The sequence below is a fragment of the Anolis sagrei genome, chromosome 5 (genome assembly GCF_037176765.1).
Source record: "Anolis sagrei isolate rAnoSag1 chromosome 5, rAnoSag1.mat, whole genome shotgun sequence".
NCBI lineage: Eukaryota > Metazoa > Chordata > Lepidosauria > Squamata > Dactyloidae > Anolis > Anolis sagrei.
Window position 1 is genome coordinate 134,040,532 of NC_090025.1, and position 23,521 is coordinate 134,064,052.

Consider the following 23,521-nt stretch of genomic DNA (forward strand, 5'->3'; position numbering starts at 1 on the left):
GAAATTCCAGTTCCCCCCGGAATTTAGTCCCCACTCCCAACCCAAACCCGGATGTCCCCTGGAGGAGGGGTGGCTAGATGCCCTCCGAAGTCAACCAGAGGTTGACCTAGAAGGGCATCCAGCCACCCCCAGCCCCCAATTTTCCTTTAAAAAAATAGCTGAAGGGCCTGATGGCAGCACAGGCCCCTCCAGAGAGCTCTCCTGATGTACGAATGTGTCCGGAGGTGTGGGGTCCGGGGATGGGGAAGAGGGATTTCTGAAACTGGTAGATCCACATCTTCCATTCAGTGTGAAGAACCCATTCACAATCTATATAGTTTTAAAAGAAAATGTGAAAACTTCATTTGCAACAGAGCTGATTAATTTGTAGGAACATTGGTAATTAATTGGAATTGTTGCTTCCATGTCCTGGTGGAAGAAACACCGTTGTCTGATGTTCTGACCATCTATCGGGAAAGAGGTTTGTTCATAAGATGTTTCTAGATAGATTTTTGGTTTGATTTTTGGATTTTCTTGATTGATAAGATTGATTTAAAAGTTTTTGTTATCTGTGAAATGGCTTTCCCCCTTACTTTTTAGTAGTCTTCCAAAACAGCAGAAGGAAAAAAGCTAGCAGCAGAATTTGCCTAGCAATTAGGGCTGGGCAACCACGGAAAAATTTGTTTCTAAACTCGATTCGTTTTTAGGGGGTTTTTGCGTTTCGATTTTTAAAAGAATTCCGAAATTTTTCTTTAAAAAAGTTCGAAATTTACGAAATTTACGAAATTACGAAACAATAACGAAACAATTACAAATCGATTCGTTAATGGCGGACGCGACCGCGCAATACGCTAAAAAAAACCTCCAAATGGGACAGGGGGAACTTCTGAAGCTTCCCTCTCCCTCTGTTGTTGACTGTTGGTGTGATAATTATATATTTTTTTTCACTGATAAAACAAACAACAACTATAAAACTTGCACCAGACATGCGGAAATAATAACGAAACGATTTCGAAACGATTTTGAAACGATTTTGAAACGATTTCGAAACGATTTCGAAACAATTACGAAACAATTACGAAACAATTACGAAACGAATTGAAAAATTCGTTTCAATTTTTAGTTGCTCCTGAATGGTTCAATATCGCTTCGTTATAAAAAAAATAACGAATTAATAACGAATTACGAAATTAACGAACGAAACCGCCCAGCCCTACTAGCAATAAAACAAAAAGTTAAAATATGAGCCAACAATGTCATGCACAGCAAAAAGAAAAAAAGAAAAAAAGAAAAGGAAATGGAACTTTGGCCTACATAAATAGGAGTATAGTGTCTAATCCAGGGAAGTCATGCTATCCCTCTATTCTTCCTTGGTCAGACCACACCTGGAATACTGTGACCTATTCTGGGCACCGCAGTTTAAGGGAGATGTTGACAAACTGGAATGTGTCGAGAGGAGGGTGACTAAAATGATCAAGGGTCTGGAAAACAAGTCCTATGAGGAGCGGCTTAAAGATCTGGGCATGTTTAGTCTGCAGAAGGCTGAGAGGAGACATGATGGCCATGTATAAATGTGAGAGGAAGGCCATGTGAGAGGAAGTCATAGGAAAGAGGGGGCAGGCTTGTTTTCTGCTGCCCTGGAGACTAGAACACGGAGCAATGGCTTCCATCTAGAGGAAAGGAGATTCCACCTGAACATTAGGAAGAACTTCCTCACTGTCAGAGCTTTTCAGCAGTGGAACTTTTTGCCCCAGAGTGTGGTGGAGGCTCCTTCTTTGGAGGCTTTTAAACAGAGGCTGGATGGTCATCTGTCAGGTGTGCTTTGAATGCTTTAGAAAGAAAGTGGGTATTGCTGAAGGCTTTCATGGCCGGAATCCATGGGTATTCATTGTAAATATAGTTAAAAATAAAATTTGCAAGACAATTGAATTATTCAGTTAGTAATAAATATCTGCTAACATGATTTTTCCTCTAAATAATGTCACTGCAACAATAGTTTTCTTGTATTTTATGTGAATACATCTAATCATCACCTGTCACATAAAACCACATTCCAGGTAAATACTTGAAACAGATTGTGTGCTTTTTGTACCTATGTTCAAAAAGTATATTCTATTTTTAACTTATAAGAGAAAATGTTCTACAGCTGGCTCTCAATATCTAAAGATTCTGCATCCACGGATTAGAACAGTCACAACTTGAACATATTTTTTTTAAAATCCAGAAGGCGAACCTTTATTTTGCTATTTCATTTAAGGCACAACATTTTACTATGCCATTGTATATAATGGGGCTTGAGCACCCACAGATTTTAGTATCCATGGGATATCCTGCAACCAAACCCCAATAGATGCCAAGGGTCCACTGTAGTTGAAGAATAGGTTGGCAGTAAAGAAGGGGAGCTGGAAAATACATTCAATGAAAATGTTATTTGAGAAGCTAGAAACGGCTTGTTTCAGCAGGGTGGAGTGGAACCAATAGGTTCAATTCAATCAATTATGTCCAGTAAATCATGTCACTTGCTGTTAAGAAGCAGCTTACAAGGGCAGTCTTTTTTGTCTATCTTGCCTACTACAGAATACTAGCAACAAGTTTCTAGAATTTCAGACAGGGATTCCATACCAACTTCTTGATTTTGTGGGTGTTTAGCTAGAGGTTAAATCTGGACTCTCCTGCAGTTGTGAGGAATCTCTCCCCCCCCCCCCCCCCCGGTAAGGGTATCGTCCCTAAAATTGTAAACCTCTAGGAAAAGACCCCAGCCTTAGTCTTTGACATATCCAGAGATTGATAATGGTGATAGCAGGAGAAGTAGGATTAGTAGCAATGAAGATAATCATAATATCAAAACTTCATATTCACCACTCCCAACAGATGGCCATCCAGCCTCTGTTTAAAAAGCCTCAGGCATCAGGAAATGATATTTATTTGAGAAATGAATTTCTCAAGAGAGATATTTCACCAAGGAGAAATATCTTTTCCTAACAGCCATTGGCTTTTGATATTGAAAGGAGCAAAAGGAAGTTCTTTTCTGTTCTCTTCACTCCTTCCAAAGCAAGAAGCTATTGCCTGGCAAGGAAAGGAGCTAAATCTGGGATCCTTCGCCCCACTTTTCTCCTTCCTCCTTTCCTCCTTGTGATTTGTGATGGAGCACGGGAAGGTGTGCACAAGAAGACAGATTTAGATTTCTAGATTTCAGTCAGGAAGAAGAAATCCCTCCCTCCCACAACCTATCTGCTTTTGGAAGGAGTGAAGAGAACAGAAGGGCAATTACTTTCACTAATTCCAACAGCAGAAGCCAATGACTGGTGGGTAAGCATAGAAAGAGACAGGGAAGATGAGCAAGGCACCTGGAGATTGAGGGGTGACGAGCAGAGGAGGGAGAACAGAGGCTCTTTCCCCACATACCCTTTGCGGCTCCTTTTCGCTTGCCCCAGCCACCCTCTCCTAGTTCTTCCTTGCACTGTTCTCAGCTCCTAATGTTTCAGAATGAGGGATGAGTGGGGTCAGTGGAGAAATGCAGGAAGGGCAAGTGTACCCCTTAAAAGCTGTCTTGAATCACTATATTACGAAAAGAAAGGATAAAAATAAAGAAAATAATAAATAATAATCACTGTGTTGGTGCCCTGACTTCCCTCCCCAATTCCATGACTGCTCAAAACAAAACATTACCCAAATCTATCCTTATTCCAAAAAGAAGGCAGCTTATCAAGCAAAAGTATCACAGCTGAGTCAAGATTTCACTAACTGCTTCTGCTAGGTTGTGAAGCCCTAGTGAGCAATCCCTTTTGATTTTCCCTTAATCTGAGAAAATAATGGCCAATCAGAGATTGCATCCAGTTGGTAAAATTACTTCTTTCTCTGCAGAGTCCTGCAAAGAGGAAAGTTACAATCTGCCATCTTTTTGCAGTTTCAGTCTGCCATCCTCTGCATGTATTTTGAAGTTGAGATGCATAATGCCTGAATATGGCTCTATCCAGGCAAACAGGGTGGTGTTATCTCTCGAAGCTCAACCAGAGAATGAGTGCAGGAAATAATCAGTATGATTTGGGATGTGAATAGCCAGATAGAAGCCATCACCAAGCTTATTTCACAATATAATAATGGAACCTTTTTCCTTAGTGTATTCAAGAAAGATTTTCAGTATTGTATTTTTAATTCACCTAGCTATATCTTATATTTAGGCCTTCCCATCCATTATTATTGCTTTCCAAATAATTTAATACTACACAAATTAAACTCCCAGAAGATAAGATACAAGGTTACTCTTCCATTATCTGGGCAAAGGGCACTATGGGGTGCTAGAGAGAGAAGGATAGTCCATTTTACAGGGAAGGAGTTAAAGGAGGAGAACCATTTCCCCCATTTTTGCTGGTTATTACCCCTCCTCCCTTCCCATTTCAGAAACGAGGGTTGTTTCCTGTGATGGCACACCTAAGCCTTTGGGAAAAACTATAGTGTCTGGCTTTACTTGGGGGCTATTTGATAACTTCTGTTAAGATTAAGACCCTTAGCAGACAGAGGCACTTTAGGCAAGGTAAAAGGATAACCAAAATGAGTTTACTGAAAACACGAATACAGGGTTAACTCCATCCGGGGCTATTATAGGACAACTCAAAACAATACATTAGAAAAAGAGATTTTGCTGGTTGCGGTATCTCTCTGGAGTCTTTGAAAGTCTCTTGCCTCTGGGGCAAAGTGATGGTTATAAACTGTCTCAGTCTTCTTCCTTGTGAAGCTTAAGCTGGTCAAAAGCTTCTGTGGTCTCTTGGACTGGTGGTATATGGACACTACTGAATGCAGGTGCTAAGGATGTCTGTTTTTTGGATTGCTTCTGCCTAGGATTACTAGACAATGCCCAACCCTCTATTCTCTGTAGCTCTGTTGCAGGAAAAGGAGGTGTCCAGCAAAGGAGCTTTATACAGGCAAATGGAATAAACCAACTAACACTGGCCTCTAGGGGTTTTTATGCTCCACCCAAAACTAATAAAAAGGAAGGTATCTACACTATTGGGAAAACCTTTAAACAGGGGGAACTGAAGCAGAGGAGATGAAAAGTAGAGCTAAGACTTCACATTTCCATGACGGGGACATGGGTGGGGAGAATAACAGAAAAACGGGGACATGGTTTTACTCCTTCAACCCATACTCCATCCCCATAAAGTGGACTATCCTTCTCTCTCACACAACCCTAATGACCTCTGGAATGGAACAGTATCGATACAAGATCCCAACGTCATCTCCATTTGAAACAGCAATCAGAATGTGGCTATCACAAACATTAGCATTTTCATGAAGGAGAGGGAAGAAAGAAGCAGCTGCTGTCATGTGCCATCAAATCAACTTCAACTTATGATTATGATGATATGAATAGTGGACCCATAAAAGTGGTCCTTTTATTAACAGAACAGCTTAGGTCTTGAAAACTAAGGACTGAGCCTTCAGTTAGTGAATTAGCCCACCTGTAATGTGATTTTTTTTCCTTTTACTATCAACTTTACTGAGCATTATCATTTTTCTTCCAAGGTGTCTTACAGTCTTATGGCATATCCAATGTGTGATAGCCCCGGTTTAGTAATTTTGGCTTCAAGTGAGATTCAGGCTTGATTTGCTCTTTGATTGTTTATTTGTCTTTTGGCAGTCCTTGATATCCACAGAGCTCTCCTGCAGCACCACATTTCAAATGAGTTGATTTTCTGCTTGTCAGCTTTCTTCACTGTCTGGCTTTCAGTACCATACATAGAATTCAGAAATACAATGGCATGGATGATTTTGACTTTGGTGTTTAATAAGATAACTTTACACTTGAGGATCTTTTCTAGTTCTTTCATAGCTGCACTTCTTCTGAGTTTTGACTATAGTCTCCTTTTTGATGAAGGGCTGAACCAAGTTATAGAAAATATTTTTAACTATTTCAGTGTCTTCAAGGACAATCGCAATACCCACATCCATTCACACACAAGCCTCAAACCTGTCTTCTCTTTCCTAAAACTCTAACTTTCCTTCTCTGTGGTTGCCCCTTCCCACTGAGCCTCCCTCCCTAAAGAAACACCCCCTCACTCCTTACCTTCAAGAAAAAAATTAAAACGTATTTGCCACATAACCCCTTCAGATGAAGAGGTCACACACATGATTGGGTTAACTCAGGGCAACTTTTATTGATGTTACCTAATTAATATATATGATTGTTCCCCTCAATGTGATCTTGGAATGCATAATGAACTTGACCATGAACTTGGCATAGAATGTGTCAATGCACTTGGTGAGGTAATTCTGCTCCCAGAATTTTTAATGTCATATTTTCATCTTCTAAGCCATTGGTTTTCACACTCCCCTCCTTTATTTACAACATAGGTGTAGGTTACAGCTCCTGGCCTACACAAATAAGACATCCCTCCTCTTTGCTGGTCAGATTGCAACTGAAGAGGAGGGCGGGTAGCCTGCTGTGGCTCCGGCTTATCTGAAAGTAGTCCCTTTTGGACTACTTTCAGTCCTCCTTTTCTGTGGTGGAGGTGGCAAATTCCTCCCTAACCGCAGCTTCGCCAAGGGGAGAAAGGCCCCTCTGTATGCTAGCCTAGGGAGGAGAAGAATAGTTTACAATCAATTTTGTCAGGTGATGTTGGCAATGATTACTCTATCCTATTAGAATAATAGAATCATAGAGTTGGAAGAGACCTCATGGGCCATCCAGTCCAACCCCCTGCCAAGAAGCAGGAAAATTACATTCAAAGCACCCCCGACTGATGGCCATCCAGCCTCTGTTTAAAAGCTTCTGAAGAAGGAGCCTCCACCACACTCTGAGGCAGAGAGTACCACTGCTGAACGGCTGTCACAGTCAAGAAGTTCTTCCTCATGTTCAGATGGAATCTCCTTTCTTGTTGTTTGAAGCCATTGTTCCTCATCCTAACCTCCAGGGCTGCAGAAAACAAGTTCGCTCCCTCCTCCCTATGACTTCCTCTCACGTATTGATATATGGCTATCATGTCTCCTCTCAGCCTTCTCTTCTTCTGGCTAAACATGCCCAGCTCTTTAAGCCGCTCCTCATAGGGCTTGTTCTCCTGACCCTTGATCATTTTAGTCAACCTCCTCTGGACACATTCCAGCTTGTCAATATCTCTCTTAAATTGTGGTGCCCAGAATTGGACACAATATTCCAGGTGTGGTCTAACCAAGGCAGAATAGAAGGGTAGCATGACTTCCCTGCATCTAGACACTATAGTCCTATTGATGCAGGTCAAAATCTCATTGGCTTTTTTTTGCTGCCATATCACATTGTTGGCTTATGTTTAACTTGTTGTCCACAAGGACTCCAAGATCTTTTTCACACATACTGCCTTCGAGCCATGCGTCCCCCATTCTGTATCTTTGCATTTCATTGTTTCTGCCTAAGTGGAGTATCTTGCATTTGTTACTGTGTGAAAATAGGCGAATTTCTCTATTTTTATACTCTGAGAATTTATATTTTTAGACATGCCTTCACCATTAATGTGTTATTAATTATGCTTATTGATTTATTTGTTTTAGTTAATGGTATTTGATTTGTTTATTTTTAATTGTTTGCTTTAACATCTTTCATGTTACTGTTTATGCCTTTGGAAGCTGCCCTGAGTCCCTCTGAGGAGAGAGGGTGGGTTAATAATAATAATAATAATAATAATAATAATAATAATAATCTATTTTCCTTAACTTGGTATTGGGCTGGCAATTGATAACATATATGTGGAGTCATGCAAAGTGGACACGACTCTGGACAACTTACTTTTTAAGAATACTCAACAAGTGATAGTCAGAATATCCCTCCTGTTCACACAGTTGCTCAGCTGGCATATTTTTTACGAACCTCCCTATTTCAGCTCTCTATCTCATGTTTCCATACACAGTGCCTGAAACCAAATGCCACAATATGGAGTGCTTCTGTTCACCCACATCATTTTCTGTTAAACTGAGTTCCAACCCTCCTAAAATGAGGAATCTTTGACCAGTGGCATGTTACATTTTTTTTTTTTTTGGAGAAGCTACATCCCTTTATGAGAAACTGAGCTTCAATTCTTCTGAAGTGAGCAATCTGTGACTAGTAACCTGAATCTTTTTGTTAGGCCTAACTAGAGTGGACCCAGTGAATGGGATTTATTTAGTAGTGACTTCAATAATTAGGCTAATAGGTCAACTCTGATTAGAACTAATCAGTGCATTCAGTGATCTTGGTTCATATCCAGCTATTGTGTTACTGCTGCTTCCGCTTAGGATTATTTCTGTTAAGTAAGTATTTAAATATTGTTATGCTTTTCCAGATGTCTTGTAGTAGCTTTGTCTTTTGATTGGATAGTGCGATTTATCTATAAGGATAGGCACCATTTAGTATATGATATAAATCTAAATGTACAGGAGAGAGTTTTCTTCCCAGCACATGTTGGATGGAAGACTATATAAAGAGGATCTCTAATCACTCCATTATTTTGGTTGAGGAATGCTAGTTTATACCTCCTACTTTTACTCAGAATTCTGTGCTCCAGCCATAGAACAACAGGAAACTGTGTAACATTGATATTTCTTGATACTGGTGAAGCTTTACTTTGAACTTTTTGAAGGTATATTTGTCACGGATTTTTCATGGGATGTGAATTACTGAACCCACGATAACTCATCTGTTTCAGATTCATCTCTTTAAAATATGTCTATTTTAATTTTAAAATTTCTTGTACTCAAAACTTTAACACATGTGTTTGCATATGATTGATATATGCTGACAATAATTTGATCTATTTTCATTTACTGTACTGTGAATTTCTCTCGACAGTAATGAAAAATTGTGACCATCTCCCACATTTCTCTTGTTACTGTGATATTGACATCACTGTTAAATTATGATACTACAACAGCTTTCAAATTGCACAGGGAACAATAACATCAAGAAAGATGTCCTCTCTAAAGGAGCTATTACAATTCTTCTTTGATTGGAAAGAAAGTCCAATTTTTGTACGCTGAACTGCAATAGAAAAGCAATTTTGTTTTCGTCCATTATGATTTTCCCATTAAAATGTTGGATTATGCTGGCAAAATGATTTCAGTGCAAGTCAGGTCACCACTGGTATGCAATGCGGCATGACAATTTCAAAACAAAAGTCTATCAGTAAAAAGAAAATAACAACATAATGGAAATAGGGCAAAAAGTTTAGAAACAAGTAGCCTGATGCATTTTTAATTTGCATATAGCAAAAAATCTTACTCAGTTATCATCCCAGAATGTAATGTAATTTGGTGGTGCAGAAGATCTGTACCACAACAATAAACTATTTTCTAAGTCCCAGTTTGCCTTGCCCAAGACTTTAGTGACATTTCCTCTGGTCTGTTGCCTTGACAGATGTGATCTAGCAATATAGAAACATGAACCAAGGAATCTGATTGCAAATGCATATTCAACTATATCGATTTGGAAGCTTTTAAACAAAGGCTGGATGGCCATCTGTCAGGGGTGATTTGAATGCAATATTCCTGCTTCTTGGCAGGGGGTTGGACTGGATGGCCCATGAGGTCATCTCTTTGATTCTGTGATTCTGTGATTGTATGACTGACCACAGAGCTGGGGACTGATCAGAAATCTTTGAAGAGTTATAAAGATTATATGGAGAAACACTATTCAAACGCAGCTTGCACGCACAACCAAACAGACAAACCCCAGTTCCTAGAAGCACCATAGAAAAGTCATTTTAGATATTGTGGCATAAAGAGAATAGCATAAAACCCCAATTATTGTTTTCAGAATAAATCCAAAATGCCCTTGAGAAGTAACTACAGACTGTTAAGTTCTGGGCCAATTAAATGGCTTCATTTGTTTTGTTTTGTTTTGTTTTACTTTTAAAGTGAAATTCTTTGCACCTCAAGTTCAAAATAACAATTTCAATAGCTCACTATGGGTAAGTACATTGCATTATAGTTCCAAGGAGAAGTGATACCATTTAATGTTGTGTGGTGGAAGCATATTTATTTCAACACAAGTAGGTACTTTTTGGCCTGACCTATTGAGGAATCATGGCTTTCTATGATTGAAGGATATTTGCCCTTCCCACCACACGTTTCTGAACTTGTACCCAGGCCAAAATGTTTGACAAGCTAAATTGGCAGAAGAGCACAATGTTCTAAGCCAGTGTTTCTCAACTTGGGGGTCGGTTGCGAAGGGGGTGTTAGAGGGATTGCCAAAGACCATCAGAAGACACATATTTCTGATGGTCTTCAAAACCCTTTTGGCAGAGAAGGCTGAAGATCTCTCCACCTGTCCTTCTCATCCTTTTTGGAAACAGACTATGAATCCTCCTATGAAAAGCCCTCCTCCTGCTGTGATTGTAGGTGAACTATAAATCCCAGCAACTACAACTCCCAAATGTCAATGTCTATTTTTCTCAACTCCACCAGTGTTCACATTTGGGCATATTGAGTATTCGTGCCAAGTTTCGACCAGATCCATCATTGTTTGAATCCACAGTGCTCTATGGATGTAGGTGAACTAAAACTCCAAAACTCAAGGTCAATGCTCACCAAACCCTTCCAATATTTTCTGCTGGTCATGGTAGTGTTGTGTGCCAAGTTTGGTTCAATTCCATCGTTGGTGGAGTTCAGAATGCTCTTTGATTGTAAATCAACTATAAATCCCAGCAACTACAACTCCCAAATGACAAAATCAACCCCCCAACCCCACCAGTATTCAAATTTGGGTATATTGGATATTTGCGCCAAATTTGGTCCTGCACATTGGATATTTACAATTCAATTGTTGGTGGAGTTCCCAGCGACCACAACTCCCAAATGACAAAATCAACCCTCCCCCCCCAACCCCACCAGTATTCAAATGTGGGAGTATCAGGTATTTGTGCCAAATTTGGTCCAGTGAAGGAAAATATTACAATTCATAACAGTAAGAAAATTACAGTTATGAAGTAGCAAAAAAAATAATTTTATAGTTGGGAATCACCACAAAATGAGTAACTGTATTAAGGGGTCGTGACATTAGGAAGGTTGAGAACCACTGTTCTAAACCTTTCAAGCTCTTAATGATCAAAAAGACCACAAAGACCAGGAGTGACCAAGTTAAGAAAGTGGCGAAGGAGGAAAAAAGACAATACAACCATACTATGGAGAGAAAAAAACCTTCTCAGTCTACACACACATGAAAGATAATATGAAAACACCATATAAACATTGTGGATGAGAGGTGGGTAGCTCAATAGAAAACCAGATCAGATGACTTGCAACTGAAACTCGAAGGCTTTTTTCCACAACATCTGACAAGTTGATCCAGCTTTCACTTATGAGATGCGTTCTTTGGCATTTCAAAAGTGGCATCTTTCCACAATAATGGCTTTTCAGCTATGTAATTGCGCCTTCAGAAACATTTCCCAAACACTGTCTGTCTTCCCGAGAAGCTGCTAAAAGGTAACACATCTCCTAACATGTGTAACAATGCACCCATTATGTGAGGCCTTTGCACACTATAGAATTATAACTCCATGACTCTACTTTAACTGCCATGGCAACACCACATTGTTGCCAATTTAGTGAGGTACTAGAGCTCTGTGGCTAAGAACTCTGAACATCCCCCCAAATTGCAGATTTCAAGATTTTGTAGGATGTTGCCATGGCAGTTAAAAAGGAATCATAGCACTGTGCAGTGTGAAAGGGCCCCTTTGTCAAATCCAAAGTTGCTTGCTACGCTATCTTTTGACACTAGCATGCAGTGTGGAATCTTGACTAATGAAGCATTGCTAATAATAAGGCAATATGGTAGATAAGAGATGATAAATTGCTCTTCCTGGCAGCGCTATAGCTCTGCTTCCAAATAACTGCCGCATCCAATCATTTCTGTACGAGAGTTTCCAGATTGGTGGATAAATGAAGTGTTACATCTCTTCTCCCTCTTGTTTTCTTTTATACCCTGTGAAAAGGAGATTCATTTATTGTTTAGTTGAAATAGAATGACTGCCATCCTACAAACAAATTGGGCCCCGGTTAGATATGCTTCGTCATAAATATTCTCAGTGGAGATTGGATTTCTCTCCTTGCCAATGTACTTCAGTTGTACATTAAACTCACAGTGTCGAGAAGGGACTGAATCATTACTCAGCTGGATGATCACTGAACAACTCACACCTGTGTTTGTTCTGTAGCATTGTTGCTATCTTTATTTCCCTGAAGCATATTCAACTGAATGTGATGGTAAAGGAAACTACCATTTGTCTTGGTTTCCTCCCTGTTTCTCATCTCCCCATACGCTTTCGTATAAAATTCTGTGGTGCACAACTGTGATAAACATAATTCTTCAGGATCGGTGGAAGGGGAGGAAATCACATAGATTGGTTCACAACATTGCCAGAATTAGGCCAGTTGATAACTGTAATTTAACTGCAGCAAAAAATCACCTGAAAATGTGAAAGCATATATTTTCACACTGTTCCAAGTACAGCAAGTCTCTACATTTTTCTCTTTCAAATACTCGCATGTGGTTCGGTTTCCTTTTGAATGCTTGTACCTTTATGGGCTACTTAAATCTGCAGACAGGGATTTAGGCTGTTGAAGGTCAGATGGGGTGGGGCTTACCATCAGCCATAGGCAGATAGTGGTGAGGAATGCTGAGAGTTGCGGTCCGAATATAGTTGGTCAATTCATCATTTCTGTATTCCACCCTTGTTTACATTTCTTGTGGTACTATGAGTTTTGGAACCACAAAACATAGTGTTTACCAATGTGAGTTATATAATAGGTTTGAAAAGAAAGAATCCCCCTGATGATAAAGGTATTTAATTATGACTGCTACCAAAGATCTTGGTAGAAATGTGCAGGAAGAGATAGCTCACAGCTTTTCTGAAGAGAAATATATTGATGTTCCATGAGCATTGTTCTACAGCAGCTTATGCATGGATTCAGCACCCATAACTAAGCAGCTGTGGGTATTCACTTTTCATAATCTAAGCTCTTGCCACCAGTTTAAAATGTGAAAATATAAAGGTTGAGCTTTTCTAAACATAACAATCTATCCTGTTTTGTAAAAAATGAAATAAATATTTAGTCTTTCCACAAGGAATTTCACAATGATCAAGAAAAAATGATTTTTAATGTAATTTGGTATCTACCAAGAAAATGACTAAACAGGAAATATTTTTATTTGCATGCTCTTAGTGTTGATAACACTTTGTATTATTTATGGTAGTTTATTTTTAAAAGAGAGAAAATACATGGCTGTCTAAATGAGAATGATGACTTGTTGTATTAGATGTGATGTGTAACAATATTCAGAAGCATCTAATGTGAAGCTGCTGTGACTGTTTTCATGCAAATGAAACTGTAATTACATAGTTCACATAAAATGTAGCATATACAAAATGGTGCCACATTGATATCTTTTTTATTTTTCCAGAGGACAAAAGTATAGGATTACCTGGAGAATAGTGGAAAAGTGAATATGTCTTTATGAAAACTGCTATGCATTTTTCTATGTATTCCAGGTCTTCTTTCTTCTCTCCTTTAATTCACTTCCTCTTTATGCCACAGCCATATGGATTCAAGGTAGGATGTGTTGGGTAGAGTAAACATGGGAATAAAAACAACAACACCCCCCCCCCCCCGTAATCACAAATAGAGAGACTTGAAAAAAATGACAAATTCCAAACTGCAAGCAAGTCTTTGTGAATGTCTTCACAAGACAGGTTATCTGTGAGAGCCTGGCTATTGCCAGTCACAAGTGGTGACATCTGACACAGTCAAGGAAGGGGTACTTCACCTTGTTGATGGGAAGCTTCCCACCGGAGTGGAAATAATCTATCGGACAGATGGCAAGCTATTCAACCTCAGCAGACTGAAAGCCAAAACCAAGGTTACAACAACATCTGTTATAGAACTCCAGTATGCTGACGACAATGTCGTCTGTGCGCATTCAGAAGAAGATCTACAAGCCACTCTAAACACCTTCACAGAAGCATACGAGAAGCTCGGCCTGTCACTGAACATAGAGAAAACCAAGGTGCTGTTCCAGCAGTCACCAGCCAATCCCTCTCCAATGCCAGTAATACAGCTTAATGGTGTAGCATTAGAAAATGTGGACCATTTCCGCTATCTTGGCAGCCACCTCTCCACCAAAGTCAACATTGACACCGAAATACAACACTGCCTGAGCTCTGCAAGTGCAGCATTTTCCAGAATGAAGCAGAGAGTGTTTGAGGACCGGGACATCCGTAAGGAGACCAAGGTGCTTGTCTATAATGCTATTGTCCTCCCAACCCTGCTGTATGCCAGTGAGACGTGGACTGTCTACAGACGTCACATGCAACTCCTGGAACGATTCCATCAGCGCTGCCTCCGGAAAATCCTGCAAATCTCCTGGGAAAACAAGCGGACAAACGTCAGTGTGCTGGAAGAAGCAAAGACCACCGGCATTGAAGCGATGGTCCTCCAACATCAACTCCGCTGGGCCGGCCACGTTGTCCGGATGCCTGACCACCATCTCCCAAAGCAGTTGCTCTACTCCAAACTTAAGAACGGAAAACGGAACGTTGGTGGACAGGAAAAGAGATTTAAAGATGGGCTCAAAGCCAACCTTAAAAACTCTGGCATAGACATTGAGAACTGGGAAGCCCTGGCCCTTGAGCGCTCCAGCTGGAGGACAGCTGTAACCAGCAGTGCTGCAGAATTTGAGGAGGCACGAGTGGAGGGTGAAAGAGAGAAACGTGCCAGGAGGAAGGCGCGTCAAGCCAACCCCGACCGGGACCGCCTTCCACCTGGAAACCAATGCCCTCACTGCGGAAGGAGATGCAGAGCAAGAATAGGGCTCCACAGCCACATACGGACCCACAAGGAAATCCATAATGGAAGACCATCTTACTCGTCCAACGAGGGATCGCCTAAGTAAGTAAGTAAGAGTAACCCTGTTCTTCTTGTGAATTATGTATGTCTAGACAGTGGATTGGGCCAAGACAGACTTGATCCGGTTGTGCAGATGGCATAAAGCCCCAGGATATTCCAGAGTTTCCTGCAAATTCTGGAATGTCTCCAAACTTTCTTAAAGTGAAGCAAAGTTGAGCTAAAAGCAGAAAATTTGGGATATGCACCCGAAGTGCCGATACATTGAATAGACAGTCAGCACTGATTCAAGATGAGTCCAGGGTTTTGTTTGTTTGTTTGTTGTTGTTTGTGTAGATGGGCCCTTCAAATATTGTGTTCATTGGCTATGCACAGAATGTATTCTGTGCAAAATTTGCACATGATTGCTTTACTTAGAATATAATTACTGCTCACAAAATGCTGTTTTCTGTCCAAAAGAACTGTGTTGAAGTTTTGTGCAGAGTAAGTATTTTCTATGCAACATTTCAGTATAGCAAATGCCATTTTGGGTATCTTATATGCCTGCATAGTGGTCTAGTTTTCTGTGCAGAAAATGCTGTTTCCTGTGCAAAACTATAGCATGCATGTTTCAATTCAGGAATAAGTCCCAAACTACAAAGATTGTTATCTGCTCATCCACACTCAAGAAATGTCCTTTTTTGAATGTTTTCTTCTTTTTATCAATAATCTTGAGCGGATGACTATTTCAAGAGGTTATATACAAACTTGGCTCTTTACTTTTGTTTCAACAAACATTGATTTTGTATGCTCCTTCAAGATATTTTATAGATAATTTAAGTTCAAATAAGCTGTTATTTAGCTGTAAAATATAAAAGTAAAGAAAAACACGGTGCTTTGATAAGGGACTCTTTCTTGCCTAGGTTATTGGCTCCAGTTCTTTGAAATTATGTTTTATCATTGTCAAGCAAGCAAATTTCTGTGAAATATTAATGACCTGGATTGATGACTGATGATATCTTACTGAAATAGATATGGGTAGGATGGATTTATCCCTGTATACTTTATCCCAGAATTACAAGATAGGTGCTACCATGGGCTTCCTAGCTTGGGGCTTTATCTCACAAAGGTGACAAATGAACATTGAAGGTGCCAGTATCTGTAAATGTGTGAATGTTACAGAAGGATGGCTTCATGCAATGCAGTCCTTGGTTATTCTAATCCAGGGGTCCACAAACTGTTTAAACAGAGGGCCAGGTCACAGTCCTTCAAACTGTTGGAGGGCCGGGTTATAATTTGAAGAAAAAAATGAATGACTTCCTATGCAAGCTCCACATATCTTATTTGTAGTGTGAAAAACACTTTAAAACAATACAAGAATTAAAATGAGGAACAATGTTAACAAATATAAACTTATTAGTATTCCAATGGGAAGTGTGGGCCTGCTTTTGGTTGATGAGATAGGATTGTTGTTGTTGTGTGCTTTTAAGTCATTTCAGACTTAGGTTGACCCTGAGCGAGAGCCGGGTAAATGACCTTGGAGGGCCGCATCCGGTCCCCGGGTCTTAGTTTGAGGGCCCCTGTTCTAAACTGTCTGAGGAGCTTATAAGCTTCACCCAAACTGTAGAAATATTAATAAGTGAACATTTGGAGTTCCTTCTCCAACCCCCAGAGGAGGTAGAAATCAACAAAACATAGGAAACTGAGCTAGAAATATGAGGAGCAGGTTAACAACCATGCCAGGCGAGCACATTGGGAATGATTCATTATAATACAATAAAAACACCAATTAAGTACAATGAAATAAAATGTCAAATATTGATTAAAGATTTCTTTGCATAAAAGGAGGAAGGAGGAGAGGAACAAAATACCAGATCATACTGCCTTGTAAACTCTTTATCTATTTGAAAATAATTTTGTGTTTCAGAGAATGTTTATGCTTTCTTGAGGAGCAGATCAGAGAAGTTGTGTATTTAGTAAGATAATTTCAAGATCAAAATACTATAACAAGGTGCCATGTAGACACATTTACTACTTCACTCAGTGGTGAAAGTAGGTAATATGGCCAATGTTAGTGTTGGAAATGTCAGATGAAATAAGGGATAGGGTTTATCTAGCTCTAATAATTGTGTAAAAAAGAGGATTCCAGCCTATGTTACTTTCCAAGCAAATGTAACATACCCTCTTCAACAAAACCATAAAAGTGTCAAAAGTCCTGCCATTATTTTGCTTGGTGACCCTGTTTGTGGTTAAGGTGTCCAAACAAAAGTTGGGCTTTGCTTCTCCCTGCTCTGAAGTGAAATCATGGATTCAATTGTATTTTCTATGAACTTAGGTATTATGTAAAAACAAAGGATCCTAACCTCTAAGACATAAATTGAATAACAAAAAACAAATCTGCTCTTTGTGGATGACAAGAGCAGTGGTATGTTCACAGATACATTAAGGGGCAATATTGGTCTGCTCAAAACATAGTCTTTGTAACAGTTGTTTGTCAAAAATGTGCTGTGATTTTGAAGATTTTTTTGCATGTGTGACTATTATAAGAATGGGTATATGTGTGTCTGGAGAACAGTAGTGAGTAAAATTTCTGAACAGTAGAATTGCAGTGTAACACCTGATGTACCTCATTGTCTATAAATAAGGCTTCACTAGGTTGAGTAGAACATAATTTCATGTTTGAGAGAGGATGAAGGAACTAGAAAGATTTAATAGCTCCTGATTGTTCAGGTTTTCTCATCTTCTTATACTTAGTAGTCGTTTTACTATATTACTCCCAAGTAATATCCCCCAAGGGGATTGAAACTTTGTAAGAAATATAAAGTATTCTGTTCACAAGTAAAATGAGATTCATTACTATCGGTGTTGAACGAGATGATATGGGGGTATAGATGATGTATGAGGTGGCTATTGGTGAGAAGTGGTTTCAACTTTTCCTAGAGGAAATCATACTTTTTCTATATGACAAGACTGACAGGTTGGGTATGCTTAGGCACAACTAGACTTAATGTCAAGGGGAAATCTTTACCTTTACCTAATTTGCATGTTTTTGAACTGCTAGGTTGGCAGAAGCTAGGGCTAACAACAGGAGCTCACCCCACTCCCCGGATTTGAACCACCGACCTTTCAGTCAGTAAGTTCAGTAGCTCAGAGGTTTGACCCACTGTGCCACTGGGGGCTGCTAGCAGTTGTATATGTTCATTGTTTTCTCATTGTTGCTATGCTGCCCTGCAAGTTAAAATTATAGTATCATAGAGTTGGAAATGCTGCTATGGTTATCCAGTAAACCCCCTGCCATGCAAAAATATTCCTGATAAATGGCCTTCCAATCTGCGTTTAAAAAAAACACTCTATCAAACAATTATATTTATAACTGAAAGGCTAGATTATAATTTTCAATATATAAAAATAAATAATGTCTTAAAACATGTCTGAAGAAGGTATTAATAGTAGTGCAGCCTTTTTACCCTCTGTAAGATCAGAACAGAGGGTAAAAGCAGCTCTCCATTCTGATCTTACAATGTAGGCTTCGTAGAATATAATGACAGAAATTAGAAACGGTCCTGATGGTCTGTTAGATGAGTTAGTGTTGACAGCAATACTTGTGAAACCAAAGAGATTTAGGAGGAATGTTTTATTTTGAGGGGTGTTGTATTTCAGAGGACAAAGAACTATTTAAGTTGCAGCTTCTTGAGAGAGAGAGCCTGTGATTTTTGCTTGCCAGGAAATGACAAGTAGATTTGTAAGTCATCTCCATCAGGCAGAACAGGGGGGTCTATTACACTGGAAGTGATTTCCCCCAAAATAAAGTATCACAACAACTCTTACATATTGCTGTCATTTCAGAACCATTACCTTTTTTTTTTCCATGGTTGGCCTTTTATCTAATACTTTCCTTTGATAACATTTACATCCAAAGATTTGAATGCTATCATAGCAAATGATGCTACACCTAGCTCCTATTCTTTTTAATGGTCATATTTCACTTCTCAGGACTGTCTGGAGAGTAAATGAGTATTAAACTGGTTCAGTGAGTAGGGATATGATAAGACCTGTGCATAAAAATATATCCTACTGCTTATCAGAAATGGAGTTCAATCTGACCTTTCCTGACAAATAATCAAGAGCCTAAAACTATCTGACCCAAATTCCTTCTCTTGAGTTCCCGCCAGCCATGCTTCAGAACTTCTCAGGATGGGCTTCTAGCAACATTTTTAAAATACAGACGGATCAATATTATTCTCTGCCAGAGGTATGACTATCTTCCTGATTTAAATTCAGATCTTAGCGAACAGGAAATATTTAATTCTTCCACTGTCTGCTGATATTAATAGTTCTTTCATTTGACCCGATGGACTACGAAGCATTAGGGACAATGAGAGAATGAAAGATTATACTGGTCAATGCACATTTTGATGCCTCAAATGTTTGACTTGTTTCTGGGTATATTTGACCTGCTGATTCTACAAATGACACCAGTTTTCCCCTATCGGCTCTAGTCTTCGAGATACAGAACCGATGCCATCTACCAGTCCTCATCTGCTCACCCATTATTAATGTGATGTATCACAGAAATTACAGATCCTGGCTTCTCGCTATTAAAGTGTACTAAATCAGTCTTCTGTTACATAGTGTATCTTACAGTTCATGTTCTGATATCACTTTAACTGATATGGCTATGTTCTTCAGAAGCCTGCTCTTTGTAGTTTGGTGAGATACCTAGAATTCTCTGCTATAGCTCAGAAAATTCCACAAATCATAGGATTTCCTATGGTTGTGACTGTGTGGTGTAGACACATAAAACGAATTTTATTTTGTATATATTATCGATGCCTTCCATTCTCCTTGATAAGTTTTGGAAATATAATCAAAGGCCAAATAAAGGGTAATTAATCTTTAGTCCTCTGGTCAAGTTGACTAAGCTGGAAACCAACAAATAATACTATGGTCTTTAACTTTGAAGTCTTATTTAGGCATTTCTGAACTCAGGTTTCAAATTATTCCAGTCTTTTGCAACCAGTGCTCTTCTTCTGCTCTAGAAATTCACTTCCCAAATGTTTTGGTCCCTCTCCATTTCTTTAATGGAATTCTATTTTGAAATACTTTTTTTAAAAATAGCAACAAAAAGAGTAACACATGTAAACAGTGTTCCAGATTGTTTTTAAGAAAGCTGTGCTGGTTGCAATTCCTAATGCATATAGATATGCCTTTGAGATTGCTTGAGGGAAAGCAGCCTTGGCCAATTGTGTAATGAAATATTTGAGGTAGTTGAAGTTAAGTAGCATATGCCTAAGGTAGATCTTTGTCAGATTGTGAGATGAGAAAAAGGGAGAGATATTCAGAAAAATATAGGCATCTGTGCTTGACTGGGATTTGAACAGATATATGAAAGACTTCCCCATAGGATATAATGTTGTATAATTTCTTCAACTGGAGCTTCTGTGCTTATAAGAAAGTTTATACATCGTCATAATCTCACATATTTTATTAGCACATCTTTCCCCCTCTAATTATTCCCTTAACCAATGTCAATTCTGCCATGCACCTGCAAAGTTGTCTGCTTCAGGAAGTACTGTAAGATATTGATAGTGCTTGTAAATACTGAAAACAATTGCTTGAAACTGAAAAATAAATTATGGCTCACAAATGACATAGTTACTTGTAACATCAGGAAATAAACTTGAATCTGGAATAAACAAAAAACCTGGGGTCAGTTCCTGGGATATAGGGCTTGTCTGGAAGGACCCCAAAACAGCAGCCATTAAATAACATGGGAAAAGAGAATTTTTCTAAAAATCAGTGCAACAAAATAGAAGAAGGCAATAAAAATAGAACAGGATCATCTTCTGTAGAGCCAAGAAATCAAATGGAAGTTTAAACCAAGAGTAGGGATGCTGAGTGCTGAACAGGGGCCATAATTTGATCAGGACAATGGAAATACTGAATAAATATATAAGAGAGATGAGAAACATTACAGATTCCTTTAAAGTAGAAGATATTGATGAAGAACTTACAAGTTTAGAGGTGGAAGCTGCTTGCAGTCCACTTCGGAGAAATAAATTGCCAAGAGGATATGACATATGATAAGGCTGTTCCAAGTTATAGAGTCAGAATATATTCAACATTTTTGGTAACAAGAAAAATAAAGCAATACCCACAGACTTGGGAATGCATAGTATACATTCCAGTTCCTAAGGCAGAGGAAACTATGAATTGTTCTAAACGTTGGATCATTGTATTACTCTCTCATGAAAGCAAACTTACGTTTAAGGTTTTCCAATGGAGACTTTCATTCTAAAAGGAATGAGAAATATCCAGGGTAGAGTCAGAAAAGGAAGAGACAATGGAGATCATATTGCAAACATATAATGAAGTAATGAATTACAACAAAACATTTTAGAAGAAAATCATCCTGTGCCATATACATTTGTAGATTGCAGTCATGCTGACTGTGGTGATCATGAAAGATTATAGATGATTCAGAAAGAATGGATGTGATACATTTTTGTACTAGTGCATAATCAATCCTTTAGAGAAGACACTGCTATCAGGATAGAAGACTGGAGAAACATAATTGGTAAGGGGGTCAGGCAAGAGTTTATTTTATCTTATCTGTTTAATGTATACAAGGAACATATCACCCAGAAACTAATATTAGCCTCAGATAAAATAGATGGGAAAACTGGAGTGAAAAATAATAACATAAGATATGTAGATGGCACTATCAGAAAATAGCAAAGAATTAGGACAACTGCTGCTTAAAGTTAAGGGAGTATGACAAAAGAAAGATTATTGTTTAATATTAAGAAAACAAAAATTAAGACCACAGAAGCATGATCTATGTGTATGTGTCTTTAGCTTGCCTGTTGACTTACGGCAATGTCATGAATTTCATAGGGTTTTCTTGGACAAGGAATAATCAGAGATGTGTTGCCAGAAGAACATACATTTAAAGTGGGTGCAATAGAAACAGTTATAGATTTTCTAGCCCAGACATAAATCAAAGTGGAAGGTGTAGTCAAGAAATCAGAAGAAGACAGAGAGCTGGAGGACAGATATGAAGTTATCGGAGAAGATCCTCAAATATTTATGTATCATTGAGTACCAATGTCAGGCTCTTCTATGTCATTATATTTCCAGTGTCTGTATATGGATGAGAAAATCAACATTTCAGATGTGGAGTTTGGGGGAGAGCTCTGCTGATACCATGACCACCCCCCCAAAAGAGAGAGAGAGCACATCATCAACAACAACTTTATTTTTGTATCCCACCACCATCTCCCCGAAGAGACTCGGGGTGGCTCACATGGGGACAAGCCCGGTCAAACAAGGATTAAAATATAACACAATAAACATTATACAAATAAAAACCTCATAAAACAAACAGTAGACAACCAACCAATAGCCTAACATAGAGGTAGGGGCTTGTGCAATACCATTACAAGGAGAAAGATGACGGAGAAGTGCAGGAGCCAGGCAATAAATCCGGGTTAGAAGGACCAAATCAATTAGAGCAATACAACTATGAGGCAAGGACAATGGTAAAGTGCAGTAGGCAGATACTGAGACTGAACTGAGATTATTGCACTCTGGGTTTATCATGAGATGACATGATTCATTGAAAAAGAGTATCAATTAAGTGGAAGACAGAAGTAAAATCACAGTTTATGTAACAGAAATGAAATCGCAGCTTATGTGAGCTGATTCTTGTTATTGTTGTTTATTTGTTCAGTCCCTTCCGACTCTTCGTGACCTCATGGACCAGCCCACACCAGAGCTCCCTGTTAGTCGTGGCCACCCCCAGTTCCTTCAAAGTCAAGCTCTTCACTTCAAGGATACCATCCATCCATTTTGCCCTTGGTCAGCCCCTCTTCCTTTTTCCTTACTTTTTCCCTTGGAGCGTTGTCTTCTCCAAGCTTTCCTGTCTTCTCATTATGTGGCCAAAGTACTTCATCTTTGCCTCTAATATCCTTCCCTGCAGTGAGCAGTCAGTGATTTCCTGGAGTATGGACTGGTTTGATCTTCTTGCTATCCAAGGCACTCTCAGAATTTTCCTCCAACACCACAGTTCAAAAGCGGCTATCTTTCTTCGTTCAGCCTTCCTTATTGTCCAGTTTTGCCATCCATAGGATACTACAGGGAATACCATTGCTTTAACTGTGCGGATCTTCGTTGCCAGTGTGATGTCTCTACTCTACACTTTTATCTAGATTGGTCGTTGCTCTCCTCCTAAGAAGTAAGCGTTTTCTGATTTCCTGGCTGCAGTCAGCTTCTGCAGTAATCTTTGCACCTAGAAATACAAAGTCTCTCACTGTCTCCATGTTTTCTCCCTCAAATTGCCAGTTATCAATTGGTCTGATTGCCATAATCTTGTTTTTTTTTATGTTAAACTCCAAATCCAGCTTTTGCACTTTCTTCTTTCATCTTAGTTAGAAGGCTCCTCGGCTCCTCCTCACTTTCAGCCATCAAAGTGGTATCATTGAGGTTGTTAATGTTTCTTCCAGCAATTTTAACTCCAGCCTTGGATTCGTCAAGCCCCGCACATCACATGATGTGTTGCCTGATTCAGCCAGGGAATTTATGACCCTCAGTTTGGAAAACCTGATCAGGATTGCTAATAATTGGGACACTTGGAATTCTCTCCGTCATAGAATTACCACATAGAATTACCACATGTCAAAGCTGACCTGAAAGCTAATGACAAACCTGTTTTTCTTGTTTT

At 39.1% G+C, this 23,521-nt stretch overlaps 1 protein-coding gene across 2 annotated transcripts in view; it reads left to right on the forward strand.

Moving 5' to 3' along the window:
- IMMP2L (inner mitochondrial membrane peptidase subunit 2) overlaps nucleotides 1-23,521 on the forward strand; it is a 630,428-nt gene that overhangs the window by 158,086 nt on the left and 448,821 nt on the right. The window lies entirely within an intron of this gene.